Below are 12,962 nucleotides of genomic sequence, written 5' to 3'. Positions count from 1 at the left end.
GGAAGTCGGGCGAAGCGAAGCGAAGCCCGAAGCGAAGTGAAGTTCGTGCCCACACTATCGTATTCGGTCAACTTCGATCAACTTCGCGAGTAGTGTAGCTGGACTTTAACGAACCTTTTAGTTAGGGGGCGGGTGCGTGTATCGCCGCCCCGGGAACCATTTATTGGACAACCAATACCGCTGTCATCCAGGTGGTTCGTTGTGTTTGGTGCCCGAATTCATGGGGTATGGTTTGTTTAGGTCTTAGCGGCGGATGCGTCTGCCCACCTACATAATGCGTGGCGGGCCAGATCGGGAGAGACTGGTTGATGAATATCTTTTGACCTCTCCGGCAGGACTCTCTCGACCCATCGCCTTGCACAGCGGTGAGAAGAATGGATTCATTCGTCTGTCACTCCTAGAAAAAATGACCCCCAGATTTCTACCCACCCCTCATACAAAACTTTTTTATTCCCAGAACATCCTCTCCTCTAAAAAGACACTACACAGGATTCCTAAACCCCGCACCGTTGTCTATGTCTTCGCGTTCTTTGGATGTTATTTGACATACTCCATTCTAGTATTTAATTCACATTCTCATGTCATGGCTTCTTTGGGAGGAACACGACATTATCATTATGTCTGCTTTGTAACGTGTTTAAATATTTCGCATCGACTACAAGACGTCCTGTATGACGATGTATATAAATGGTGAAATGTATAATATTATGGGATAGTTGGAACGGTGGTTTTGTCGTAGGAGGATGTTGAAAGCACAAGAAGTCGGCGTCAACCGCTTTCGTTTTTACGTTTCAAAGATGAAAACGAAATTGGAATTAGACTAGCGAAACCAAGTGTGTAAAATATTATCATTTATTATATTATTATATCATTTGACAAAATGTAAAAGAGATCTATAACCAACATGTACAACATTTTACAGAAGAGTTAACATGTTGTCTCATTCTGAAACAGTTAACTTATTGTAAAACCATCGGTCAGTAGCTGAGTTGGCATCGCGTTTAGGTCCCACCCAGGCGTAGTGTGTTCAATTTCTCGGCTGGTTAAGTCCTCCACCACAACACAAGCAACATTTTCCGCTTACTTGTGGTGATAGTAGAACATTTCCAAATATTGTATCAGGTTATTCGCAACGCGGGTTATACCCCAAATAGGGGCAAGCTTAATAAAACACATTTTTTTTAAATATTTTTTTATCAGTTAAGATAATAAAGAGAAGTATTTATTTCAGTTTCTGGAAATGCTACTTCGTTAAAAAAACTGATAATTTGGATTCATGTTTTAACATAATAATATTAAAATAGTTTTTTTTTTAAATTTATTTAAACCCAAATTAAGAATCAACGAACCTATTTTAGGATAATATGTTCATATTTTGGGATAAAATAAGAGAAGAAATAAAACTAACCTTAAAATTTTCGCAACAATAACAACGGCCGCCAAGAGAACAATCGAATCTAATTTTAAAGAACAATTTTTAAAATGCATTATTTACCATTTACGGAGACTGAAATGCTTCTCATTATTGTCAACTACGTGTCTCCATTTTCTGTATATTTACTGAAAATAGTTGCGTTGATCTAAACATTCCAGACGGGAAAAGCTGTTCAAATTTTCCCATGCCCGAGCTCTTTTCTGCTTTATTTTTCTCCTAACTAGTTCGAATGTTAACATTTTTTACTTTGGCAGATTTTGTTTGGAAAATGTCTGTTTTAAACTTTTTAACGACCTTCCAACACCATAGATCAAATTCACGTAAAAGTATCAGGAAATCTATGTAGTTCAATCGAAGACTTAAAAGCTATAAATAGCGGAAAAATCAAAATTTCTATTCTAAAATAAATACGTAGCTACCTTACTTATATTGATTTATTTTTAATATTCGCCATGTACCATACTGAACATCTTTAAATTATCTGATTAAGTCGGCTCAGATTTTTTAAGACCCCATTGTAAGCGTTCAAAGATGCTTTGAAAGAGAGATATGTATATACGAATGTGCCCTTGAGGTGATTTCTCACGAAAACGGCGCTATATAAATTAGCCAAATATTATTATTAGAGGGAGCGCAAAAATAGAGGGTTTTCCAATAAGAGATGTTATTTTGATATTCAATAGTAAAAAATCAATGGTTTCGTTGCTTGTGTGGCACGTAGCGCCGTCTTCTTGAAAGTAAACGCTGTCCAGATCAATACCATCCAATTCCGGCCATAAAAAATCATTAATCATCTCTCGATAGCGTAATCCATTCCCCGTAACTAGGTAAGTAAGGTCCAATGACTCCGCCGGACCATAAACCGCACCAAACAGTCACACGTTAAGGATAGAGAGGCTTTTCAACAATAACTCTTGGGTTTTCCGAGCCCCAGATGCGACAATTTTGCTTGTTGACGAAGCCACCGAGGTGGAAATGGGCCTCGTCACTCAAGATGATTTGCATTTGATTCACTCAAGTGAATTTTAATAATTTCAATGCGTTGTTGAAGCGTGTATCGTTCCATTTTTATTAATGGCGTAGTTTCTACTTGTCAAATGTCAAAAAATGACAGCTTCAAAAGTAACATCTACCGAAATAGCGGGCTATTCAAAATAACACCTCTTATTGGAAAACCCTGTATAAAAAAACGATGATAATTGAGCGAAAACGCTGAAAATATTTAATAAAACACGACTCGTTTGAAATAGAGCAAAAATCTCTAGACAAATATTTAGTTTTAAAGATTGTGAATTTATTCACGCCTATAACATATTAAATAACGGAACAAAACGTGTTTTTAACAATTTTCTTTGAATTTTTTTCTATCGGGGGAATTTCATATAATTACCGTTTCGGCGTAACAAATGTATAGATATTATCTTAAAAAATAACACATATTTTTTTGGAACTTAAAAACTTAAAGAGTTAACGAGAAACTTGTTATAAATCTGTAGAAATTGGGTATGTGGGGCTTAAAATGAGAGGCTGTGCTAAAGTGTTCGATTTGAAATTGGTATCTGGCACGGAGGGCCATCAGCTATTTCAACCTTTCGTATTGTCTGCTCGTTCCCACGGAGCCAGCTTTCCCTCTCGGGTGATACAAAACTTTCTGCTATAATAATGATGTTATGTTTTTGCCTTTTACTGTGTTATCGTGATGGCGGAATAATAGTCAATACATGTACTATGTGTGACTGTACATGCTTATATGCTAATACGCTCTTATATACCTAATTTTTTGTCCATAATGGAGGTCATGATGGAGACCAATCCTGATGTAAGGCAGTGAGGTATGGGACTGACAGAGGAAGAATGAAAGTAGACTGAATGCTGTAGAAATGAGGTTCTCTGATCTGGAAAATTCTTGTAAGGCTTTTGTAAGCGTAACGAATAATGGAAAGGGAAGCTTAACCCTTCATGTTTTAAAATAATTTTACCAACAAGTTCCAACGACATGGTGAAATTTCACGGAATTTCGGAATGCTTCCGAGGTATCTAAAATAAGAAATTCATTTTAGAAACTGGATAAAATTATCTTAACAATGTTTGTACAGGGTTTTCCAATAAGAGGTGTTATTTTGAATAGCCCGCTATACAAGACTTAAGTTGCACTTTCGTTACGAATAACTGTGGTGAATGTCTTCAAAAAGAAGCAGCAAGTAGTTTTGTTGAGTGAGTACTGTACTGGGTGCTGCTAGCTGACCACGGCTCCTAAAACTATTTATTAATAGCCTAGAACACAAATAGCCGTCTTCTCTCTCCAGCAGTGGCAGTTAAAACTCTAAACGTTTATTTTCAAAGCAAAACAAACACTGGCTTATCGCATTCCGATCGGCATTTTTTTCAAATATAGTCAGGGCGATGCAATGCGAAAAAATTCAAAATCATAATGTTATGTTTTTGATTTGAAAAATTGATGCTTTAGATGTATACAAAATAAAGATATAACATGACCTTTGCTTTAAGGTTAAGAGAAAGCTACAAGCCAACAATGTGTATATTCTTTGTATACCTTATATTGTAGTTAATAGGCATTAAAATCGCTTGACAAACGGAGTATAGAAACGTTCGATTTCAAGCACAAAGCTGTTTTTTTAAAATTTATTTTGTAAATAATTTTACAAGAAAGCAAAAAAGTTAATCACGTGAAACTGTCACAGATAATCTTAATAATTCTATATTTTTTAAAAGTTGTTTTCTTTATGCGTTCATACATTTCTATTGAAAAAATATGTTTTTTAGTATTTTACATTTATATTTTTTTATCGAGTAATTTATATTTTTAATTGTATTCTACTCAAGCGAAATGATACGAAAACATTCAATTTATCTAAAGCATATTTTTTTGGTATTCATAATGTACACCAATTCGTTATAAACATGAATCAAAATAGTGATTTGGCAAATAGTGCCTTAACCGATCATTTTCCTAGCAGGTCTTTTTATAAATCTAGATAGTTTCAGGCCTTTAAAACTGGTTTGAACTGTAAAATTTTCTACTTACAAACCTTTTTTCGGATTTGCTTTTATTGTATAGTGTGGCAATTTAAGTTTTTTAGATTCTGACTGGAAAACATTTAAATTTATTTACATTTCTATTTTTTGGGCCTGAGCTTCAAAAATAAATCGAAACATGTTTTTTTGGATGTTTTTTGTTGTTGCATAAATTGAAGCAGGCGGAGGCGTAAGTGGCATTTTCAACTTTATCGCCACAAGCATTAGAGTGCTGTGGTTCCATTCGAATTAGTTAGAGGCGTTGTCCCAGTAAGATAGACTTCCCGGGTTCGAATCCCAGTTGCGACCGTTACATTTTTATTTTATTTTTTTATAAATAATTAAGAAAAATAATTCCCCTGAAGGGCCTCAGGGCCTATGTCATCTTTAGGGAAGCTGAGTGGAGGGTATTTTTAGGAAAGGAAGGAAGTTAAGTTTTGTGAAGGAAAAAGGTACGAGGGGTGGGTAGGAACTTGGAGTCAGTCCAGGAGGTGAATGAATCCATCCCTCACAGCGGTGCAAGGCGATGGGTCGAGAGAGTCCTGCCGGAGAAGTCAAAAGATATACATCAACCAGTATCTCCCGATCTGGCCCGCCACGCACTATGTAGATGGGCAGACGCATCCGCCGCCATTCTTATTTGAAATATGAGATCGTTAAAAATCGGATCAAAATGGCCGAGTAGTTAGAAGCGTTGTCTCGGTAAGACAGAGATCCTGGGTTCGATTCCCAGTTGCGACCGTTAACTTTTTTTTTCTTTATTTATTAGTATTATCTTCGTCTTCATATTTACGCGTTTAGTTGAATTTATTATTGCGTAAAAATTCACTGATATTTTGATCAAGAAGTCGTGCATGCGTATTAGCGGAGGGCTCATCTAGTTTTTTCTATGTCAATGCTATTGTAAAAGTAATTGTAGGTGTTCTTATTGCCATTGACCTACAAACCACGGTCATTTCACAATGGTTTGCAAATAACTCTTCTAGACTACTTTCTTAACGATATTACAGACGATTTTATCTAAACCTCTAAAAATATCTGTGGACCTATCCCCTAAAGCCTCTGACATTTTGCAATGTATTGCTCTTAGGAGAACTGTCAGAATACGGATTCGAAGGAAAATATTTTTGCATTTGATTCCATAGTTACATAAGTAACCTAATTAACCTAGTTTTTGTTTAATCACTTTTCATAACTTTATAACACTTTTTATAGGTGTGTTGAATTGTCATTTTGACGATTTATCATGAAACCGTTATTTCATTGAATTATTTAATTTTTTTCGGTAGCGTTTATGGTGATTTTTAATGCAATCTGAAAGCGCGGTATTCTCTCATTCTAACACTGTTTAAATCATATTTCTCACCATAATACATAATTATATAAAATAACTTTTATGAGACCGTGTCAGGCCTAAAAAAGATATATTCTTCACAGACATGCTTTGTTTCCAGTTTGATTCTTGTTTGTGAAGAATATATCTCCCAAAATTGCCCAAGGGGTTAAGCGAGATATCCAATTGAAAAATATCGACCATTCTATGAATATATAATATTGTTCTATGAATCAGAACATTTTCAGAATTGTGAAAAAATTGTAATAAAAGGGTAACATGTTCGTGGTGCAAATGTTTCTGATGGATTCGTCACCTCGAATGTTCAGTGATTCGTACGTGGGGGACTGTTGAACTTATTTGGATTCGTATTTGGGGGGGGACTGTTGAACTTATTTGGATTCGTATTTGGGGGGGACTGTTGAACTTATTTGGATTCGTACTTGGGGAGACTGTTGAACTTATTTGGATTTGTACTTGGGGGGACTGTTGAACATATTTGGATTCGAACTTGGCGGGACTGTTGAACCCATTTGGATTGTTTTAATTCAACACGGCGATACGACCAACACATTATATATTCCATTCATAATATTGATGGATGTACTTGATAACCAAAAATAACTAGTTGATAACGAAACGAAAGACAAACAATATTCTACATATTACATTGTGATTGCGATTAGATTACATAATGAAATAAAAATCTCTGATAGGTCTATTTTTGTCGCCATTTGCCTGGAATTGGGATAAACCCAATTTGGGCCTATATTTGCATTCAAAACTGTGTTTCACCATGATTATAAAATTCAAATGGGATAGCGATATACAATTTCAGGCGAGTGTACGAGAGACACCGCATGCTATAAATGGTCTAGGATCAAAAGGTACTAAGTCAGTGGCACATTTGTTTCCATTCAAATTTGTATTGAAGGCATTTCTAGTTTTCTTCTTTATTATATGGCCATTCCCAATTGGTATATATTATGAGTCAGAAGGGAGTAGGAAAGGAAGGAGATCGATAAAAAGTTGCTCGGAGTTTTAGCTGCATAATGAAACATTAATTCGAATCATCGTTCCTAAAAATATTTCGATTTTTATTTTTCCGACTTTATGTCCGGGTTAAATCTTCCCCACAGGAAAAACTAAACCTTTCCACAAATGATCATCTAGTCAATCCACACTATGCAAGTGCATTATATAAGCATAATAAATACAAAACAATACAAGAACAACATGTCAACTCACCGACTCCAGATATTTTCATATCAGAGGGTTCGGATCGGTAGAACTCCTAACAGCTAACAGAGCCTATAAACCCTACTGATCCCTCAATATAAATATTTAAAAAATCTTTTGTAATCCTACATGTATTTAAAATGATTGATTTTTGCATTTTATATATAAATTCTTTGACAGATCTAATACGCCTAAATTTTGAATGACAGCGCTAGGTATAATGTTAGTAGCCGAAATAACAAATGGTAAAATTTTTATAGTCTGAGATATTTATTTTTTATTGTCAACCTATTTTGATTATGCCCATCACTATTTACGTTATGTAAACGTTTTTTCCTACTTTTTTAAAAATGGAAAGACAAAAAATTGGAGATTACGAATATCTTGCCAATATTAGAATTCCTAAAAAAGCTGAAAATGTTGCTTGTGCAATGATGGAGGTCTTAACTAAGAGGGGATTGAATCGAGGGAGCCCGACGCATTGAATCATTTCACCACTCACTGATCATTATTATTACAACTGTCTCGCCAAGAACGAACATAGTTCTTTTAATTTATTTTTAGTTCTCTGGAGTTAGAGGATTGTTTATAATTATTATTAGTTTACCGGTATACAATTTCAATTTGTATTTTTTTTAATAAGTAGTGTAATATAATTTGGTCACGGTCAGAGAGCCTAGTGGTAACGGTAGTGAATTGCCGACCGTTTCCACGATAGCGGTACACGCATCAAACTCCAGTACCGCTCAATGTGGAACACTGCGTTTCAAATGTCAGGATATATTTTTTAATTAATTTATTCATATCCGATTGGATTTTTTCTATTTGAGTGACTGACTCGTCTCTGTGGATCATGTTCCGTACTGCAATGAATAGGCCTGATGAATCAGACTCCTACACTCCTCGCAGTTCTGCGCTTCAACGAAGAACTAAGGACTCCGACGTTGCGGATGCCTGTGACACTTGATCAGTCGGTGATCTTCCTCCGTTTGTCCTGCCGTCCAGTTTGCCAGTGACCAAGAGCAGTGTCGGTCAAGATATGCGGGGGTTTACCATGTCAGACAATAAATATAATATTGGGTATATAAAGTTTCTGGCAAAAAAACAGAAACTTTTCTGTGCCTTTGTAGATCTACAAAAAGCATACGACCGGGTCGACGGGAAAAAGCTATGGAAGGTGATGTCCAAGTATGCAATTGCGTCTCTGTATGAGGGAAGCGTTGCATGTGTTGAGGGTGAACGGTGGTTTTACGGGGTGGTTTGATATCACAAAAGGTGTTAAACAAGGCTGCGTAATGTCACCGTGGTTATTCAATCTATACATGGATAATTGTATGCAAGAATTGAAAGAGGTGGATTGGGCGCGAATTTGAGAAATCTGAAAGTATTTTGCCTGTTGTATGCTGATGATGCGGTGCTGATTGCTAATTGTGTGGATGATCTACGGTCTCTCGTGTCTAGGATGAACGAAGTATGCATGAAGAATGCGTTAATGATGAATGTAAGTAAGTCTAAAGTAATGGTGTTAGAAAAAGAGAGTACGAAAACAGTGTGCAATATAGTTATGAATGAGGAATACTTGGAGCAGGTGGATGAGTTTGTGTATTTAGGAAGTATATTTACGAGAGATGGGAAGGCTGACAGAGATATTGAAAGAAGGGTAAATGCAGGTAACTCCGTTAATGGAGGACTGAACGCAGTTGGCGCCTACCCTGATGTATGGAAGTGAGGCATGGAACTGGGAGAGAAAGGATGAAAGTAGATTGAATGCTGTTGAAATGAGATCCCTGAGGCGTATTTGTGGTAAAACCATGTATGACCGTGTGAGGAATGTGGAGATCCGCAAAGAGTGCAAGGCTGATGTAAGAGTAATGAGTAAGATTAAGAAAGGGACGCTGAGATGGATTGGGCATGTAGAGCTAATGAGCGAAGAAAGGAGTGTAAGGAGGATATATGATGAATATGTGAATGGTAGCGGAAGTCAGGGACGCCCGAGGAAGACATGGCCCGATCAAGTGAATCAGATACTCGAGTCGGGCCATGTCAAGAGTCAGCACAATATAAGAGTATGTATGAATGTGAATGAGGCAAGAAGTGTGTGCCAAGACCGAGTTGTTAGGCAGCCCGTCCTTTCTGCCTACCCCTGCGGGGAAACGGCGTGATGGTTAGTTAGTTAGTTACTTATAAAGTAGTTCTATTGACATTGCCATTAATGTTACATTTTAGACACAATATCACACAAAAGCTTTCCCATTCCACTACACAAACCGTTCCTTCCAATGTGAATGAGGTCAGGAGTGTGTGCGAAGACCAAGTTGTTTGGTAGTCCATCCTCTGTGCCTACCTCTGTGGGGAAACGGGGTGTTGGTATTTAATTACCACATAAACATGAATTAATATTCGGTGTATTGAACAACTCGAAAGTGGGAGTGGTTACAACGGAGCTATCAGCGGTACGTCAGTCGATTATATATTATAAATCATGAACTGACGTGTGCACGCATACCAGTACGTGGTGCGTGCCCAGCCGCGGGTACCCGGCAGTACGTACCTAGTCTAAGCGGAAATAAAACAAAGTGCTACCGCTGCTGACTGCTCCTTTCTCACACAACTATTTATAGTCGTTCAATGGAAGGCGTCGCGAGCCGATGCACAGATTCTCAAACTGTGCTACTTCTCGTTTCTATAAAAATCTACAATATTAAAATAAATCTGTACCTACATCTAGCTGGGGGGTCTAAAGCGTCTGGTTCCCACCATGCGTTGAAATCAAAAATCTCTCGACAAATGCTTTAGTTGCATTTAAAGATACACTGTGAATTTTTTCATGCCTATAACATATTAAATCAGAAAACAAAACGCGTTTTGAATAATTTTCGTACCTTACTTTGAGATTTTTTCTATCTAAGAAATTTCGTATAATTTTCAGCATAACAAATGTATAGATATTATCTTCAAAACTAACATAATTTTTTTTGGAACATAAAAACTTAGAGTTAACGAGAAACTTGTTATAAATCGGTAGAAATTGGTTGTGCGGTGGCTTAATTGAAGTGTTTGTTAGTTATGCAACTTTGTAGTCGCAATGTGAACATGTAAAACGCTTGGCGTGCATACACGCCAAGCAAGTGCAATTTTATCATTTTCATTTCAAATTCACTTTCTCACTAACCGTAGACTTTGAAACAGTTTGTGGCTGCAGAAAATTACGAAAATAATTATTTAAATGACGTTTCCAACCGTAGTCAACCAAAAACTCTCGAAGGTGAGCTTTGGTATCATGGAACTTTAACAGCCTATCTGGAATTTCTAGGTCAGGTCTATTCGGGTAGTAATAAGTACAAGTTTTTTTTTTAATATTAATATTTTGACATTAGCTGACTGTTGCATATTACACTGCATGTGCAGTGGTATGTGGGACCTTTTATGACGCTATCAAAGGTAAATGGAATCGATGCTAATGCGTCCGTACAGCAGACATCAAAGAACTAAATAACTATAATACTAATCACAACTGGCTACGACAAATAATAATATGCCACGCGTTCGCGTCGCGTCTGTACCTTATGCTGCGTATACATTTGCGGACCGAGCCACGAATTATGGGAAAGGAACGAAGCAACCGCAAGCGGAGTTTCGCGCAATTTAGTGTTACTACATTTTTTTAACATTAACCCCACACATGAGGCCCTAAGAAAACATTTTCCCTCGGGGTTTTTTTTTAAAGGAAAGGTTCGGTTGGGTAGGATTACAGGATCGGTTCTCTGCGGGCGCGATTGGAGCAGTCCGCTCCGGGCGCCGAATTGCCAAAGCTCCAAGGCGCTGATAATACCTCACACCTTAGAGTAACTTACACTTCGCACTTGAGATTATTTTTCATAAAAACGGCGCTACACAAAATATAAATCATCCACCTTCTATCTACTCCTATGGCCTAGGCGTCTATGGTTTTGACAAGGGGCACCAAATTTATACTCGCGCCTGGTGCCATTTGACTCAGGGCCGGCCCTGGGTATGAATCTAGGGATCAGTGTATCTAATAGTGACGGACATATGAATATATCCCTCTCACTGCGGCGCAAGGCGATGTGTCATGAGACCAGTTGGAGAGGTCAAAGGGTCTCCCCAAACCAGCCTTTCCCGATCTGCCACGCCACGCAGTTGGTGGGCAAGCGCATCCTGAACACACCAGATGAACCCCGGCACCCCTGCTAAACCACCAAACGTAGCGAACCACTTGAGAGGTGTTGGTTATCCTATAAATGGTTCCCGGGGCGGCATTGTATGTATGAAAGAAACCGTGCGCACAAAAGTGTCGCCAACAGCGTTCATCTATACTACAGAAAATCGTACCCGGCGTTGCTCTGGATTATAAATGGTTTAGAGTAAATTTTTGAGATTGTGATTTCTAGTACCTGAAAACTGGTGCATTTTTAGTGTTGGTTAACTTCATCGTACCGCGTCTTTCTCGGGCGTTCTCAACTTCTTCCACCATTCGCTTACACGTCATACATTGTCCTTACATCCCATTCTTCGTTCATAACATACGCCTAATTTTACCGAACATAATTTATTTTTTACAAATATAGATAAATCGTCCCGGGTTACGAATAACCTAACACTGATTTGAAAATCTCCTACTACCACCACAGTAAGCGGAAACTATTGCTTATGTTGTGATGGAGGACTTAGCCAGCCAAAAAATTGAACGTGCGACGCCTGGGTGGGACCCAAACGCGACGCCAACTCAAGTTGTCTTCCTCGGGCGTCCCCACTTTTTTTTTCTACCATTCAAACTACTTTCAAAACACTCCTGGCACTAATGAGAACAAACTTTGAAGTTTTCAACAAAATCGCTCCAGTTGTTTTTGAGGCTATAGGGTACACACCAGAGATGTGCTTTATTTCAAATAAATCCATTTCAAATGGAAATGCAAAATGGGTATTTTCCATTTTGCATTTTAAATGCTTTTCTAAAAACCATTTTGCATTTAGCATTTTAAATGCTTTTCTCAATGCATTTTCCATTATAAATGCTTTTTTGCAACATTCTTCCTACTATCTCCACTCATCTTTTTTTCATAAGCCCCAAATATCAGTCGGTGCCCAACCTCGCTATGAGAGATAATTTACATTTGTCAAGTTGCTCCCTGGTAGAAACCCTGGCAATTGAGTGATACCAATACAAAAAATACTGATTCAAATACTGAACATGGGGCCATGATGCTGTAATATTAAATGTTAGATAGCAGTTTCTATGTTTTTACGTTGGCAACATTAGACCCGCGCAAATTTTTTGTGGTTTCATAATCTATAGTCGTGGTATTTTTGGATTTACCATCATGTAATATGTTTGTTCTACATTGATGTCCATTATTATATGACAAAATTGTTTAAAAATTCTATAATTATTTTAATTGTTTGACCTGAGAAACCATTTTGCATTTTCAATGCATTTTGAAAATAGGTATTTTGCATTTTTCATTTGAAATGCTTTTCTAAAAACCATTTTGCATTTTCAAATGGAAAAGTTTTGACCCATTTCCATTTTGCATTTCAAATGGTTTTGGGTACCCATTTTGCATATCTCTGGTACACACATGCAGACTTGGCCTTTAATTGATATTATTATTATTATAGACTGGTTAAAACATTGTGAATCATTGCATTTTTGTACTTTACGTTTTTTTTTATGGGGAAGACGCCAGAAATCTACGTCTAGATTGGTCTGCGTGGGAGTAGATACCCATTTGTCATTTTATTTTTCATCACTAATCGGTGTTACATAAAAAAAACGTAAACACTTTTGTTTGACAGCTGATGGCATATTTGTTGCGATACAGCTAAAACTTTATAAATTCTCAATAGTGGCCACTTGCGATCCACAATACAAATAAATTTATCGTCTTGACTTTGAAA

General features: G+C 37.2%; 1 protein-coding gene across 1 annotated transcript in view; it reads left to right on the top strand.

Moving 5' to 3' along the window:
- The window catches only part of vlc (disks large-associated protein 2), a 67,160-nt gene that overhangs the window by 12,960 nt on the left and 41,238 nt on the right, over positions 1-12,962 (top strand). The window lies entirely within an intron of this gene.

The sequence above is a fragment of the Hesperophylax consimilis genome, chromosome 27 (genome assembly GCF_061612785.1).
Source record: "Hesperophylax consimilis isolate HC1 chromosome 27, BYU_Hcon_1.0, whole genome shotgun sequence".
Lineage (NCBI taxonomy): Eukaryota > Metazoa > Arthropoda > Insecta > Trichoptera > Limnephilidae > Hesperophylax > Hesperophylax consimilis.
The sequence above is the reverse complement of the archived record's forward strand: the minus strand, read 5'-3'. Positions and strand labels throughout refer to the sequence as shown.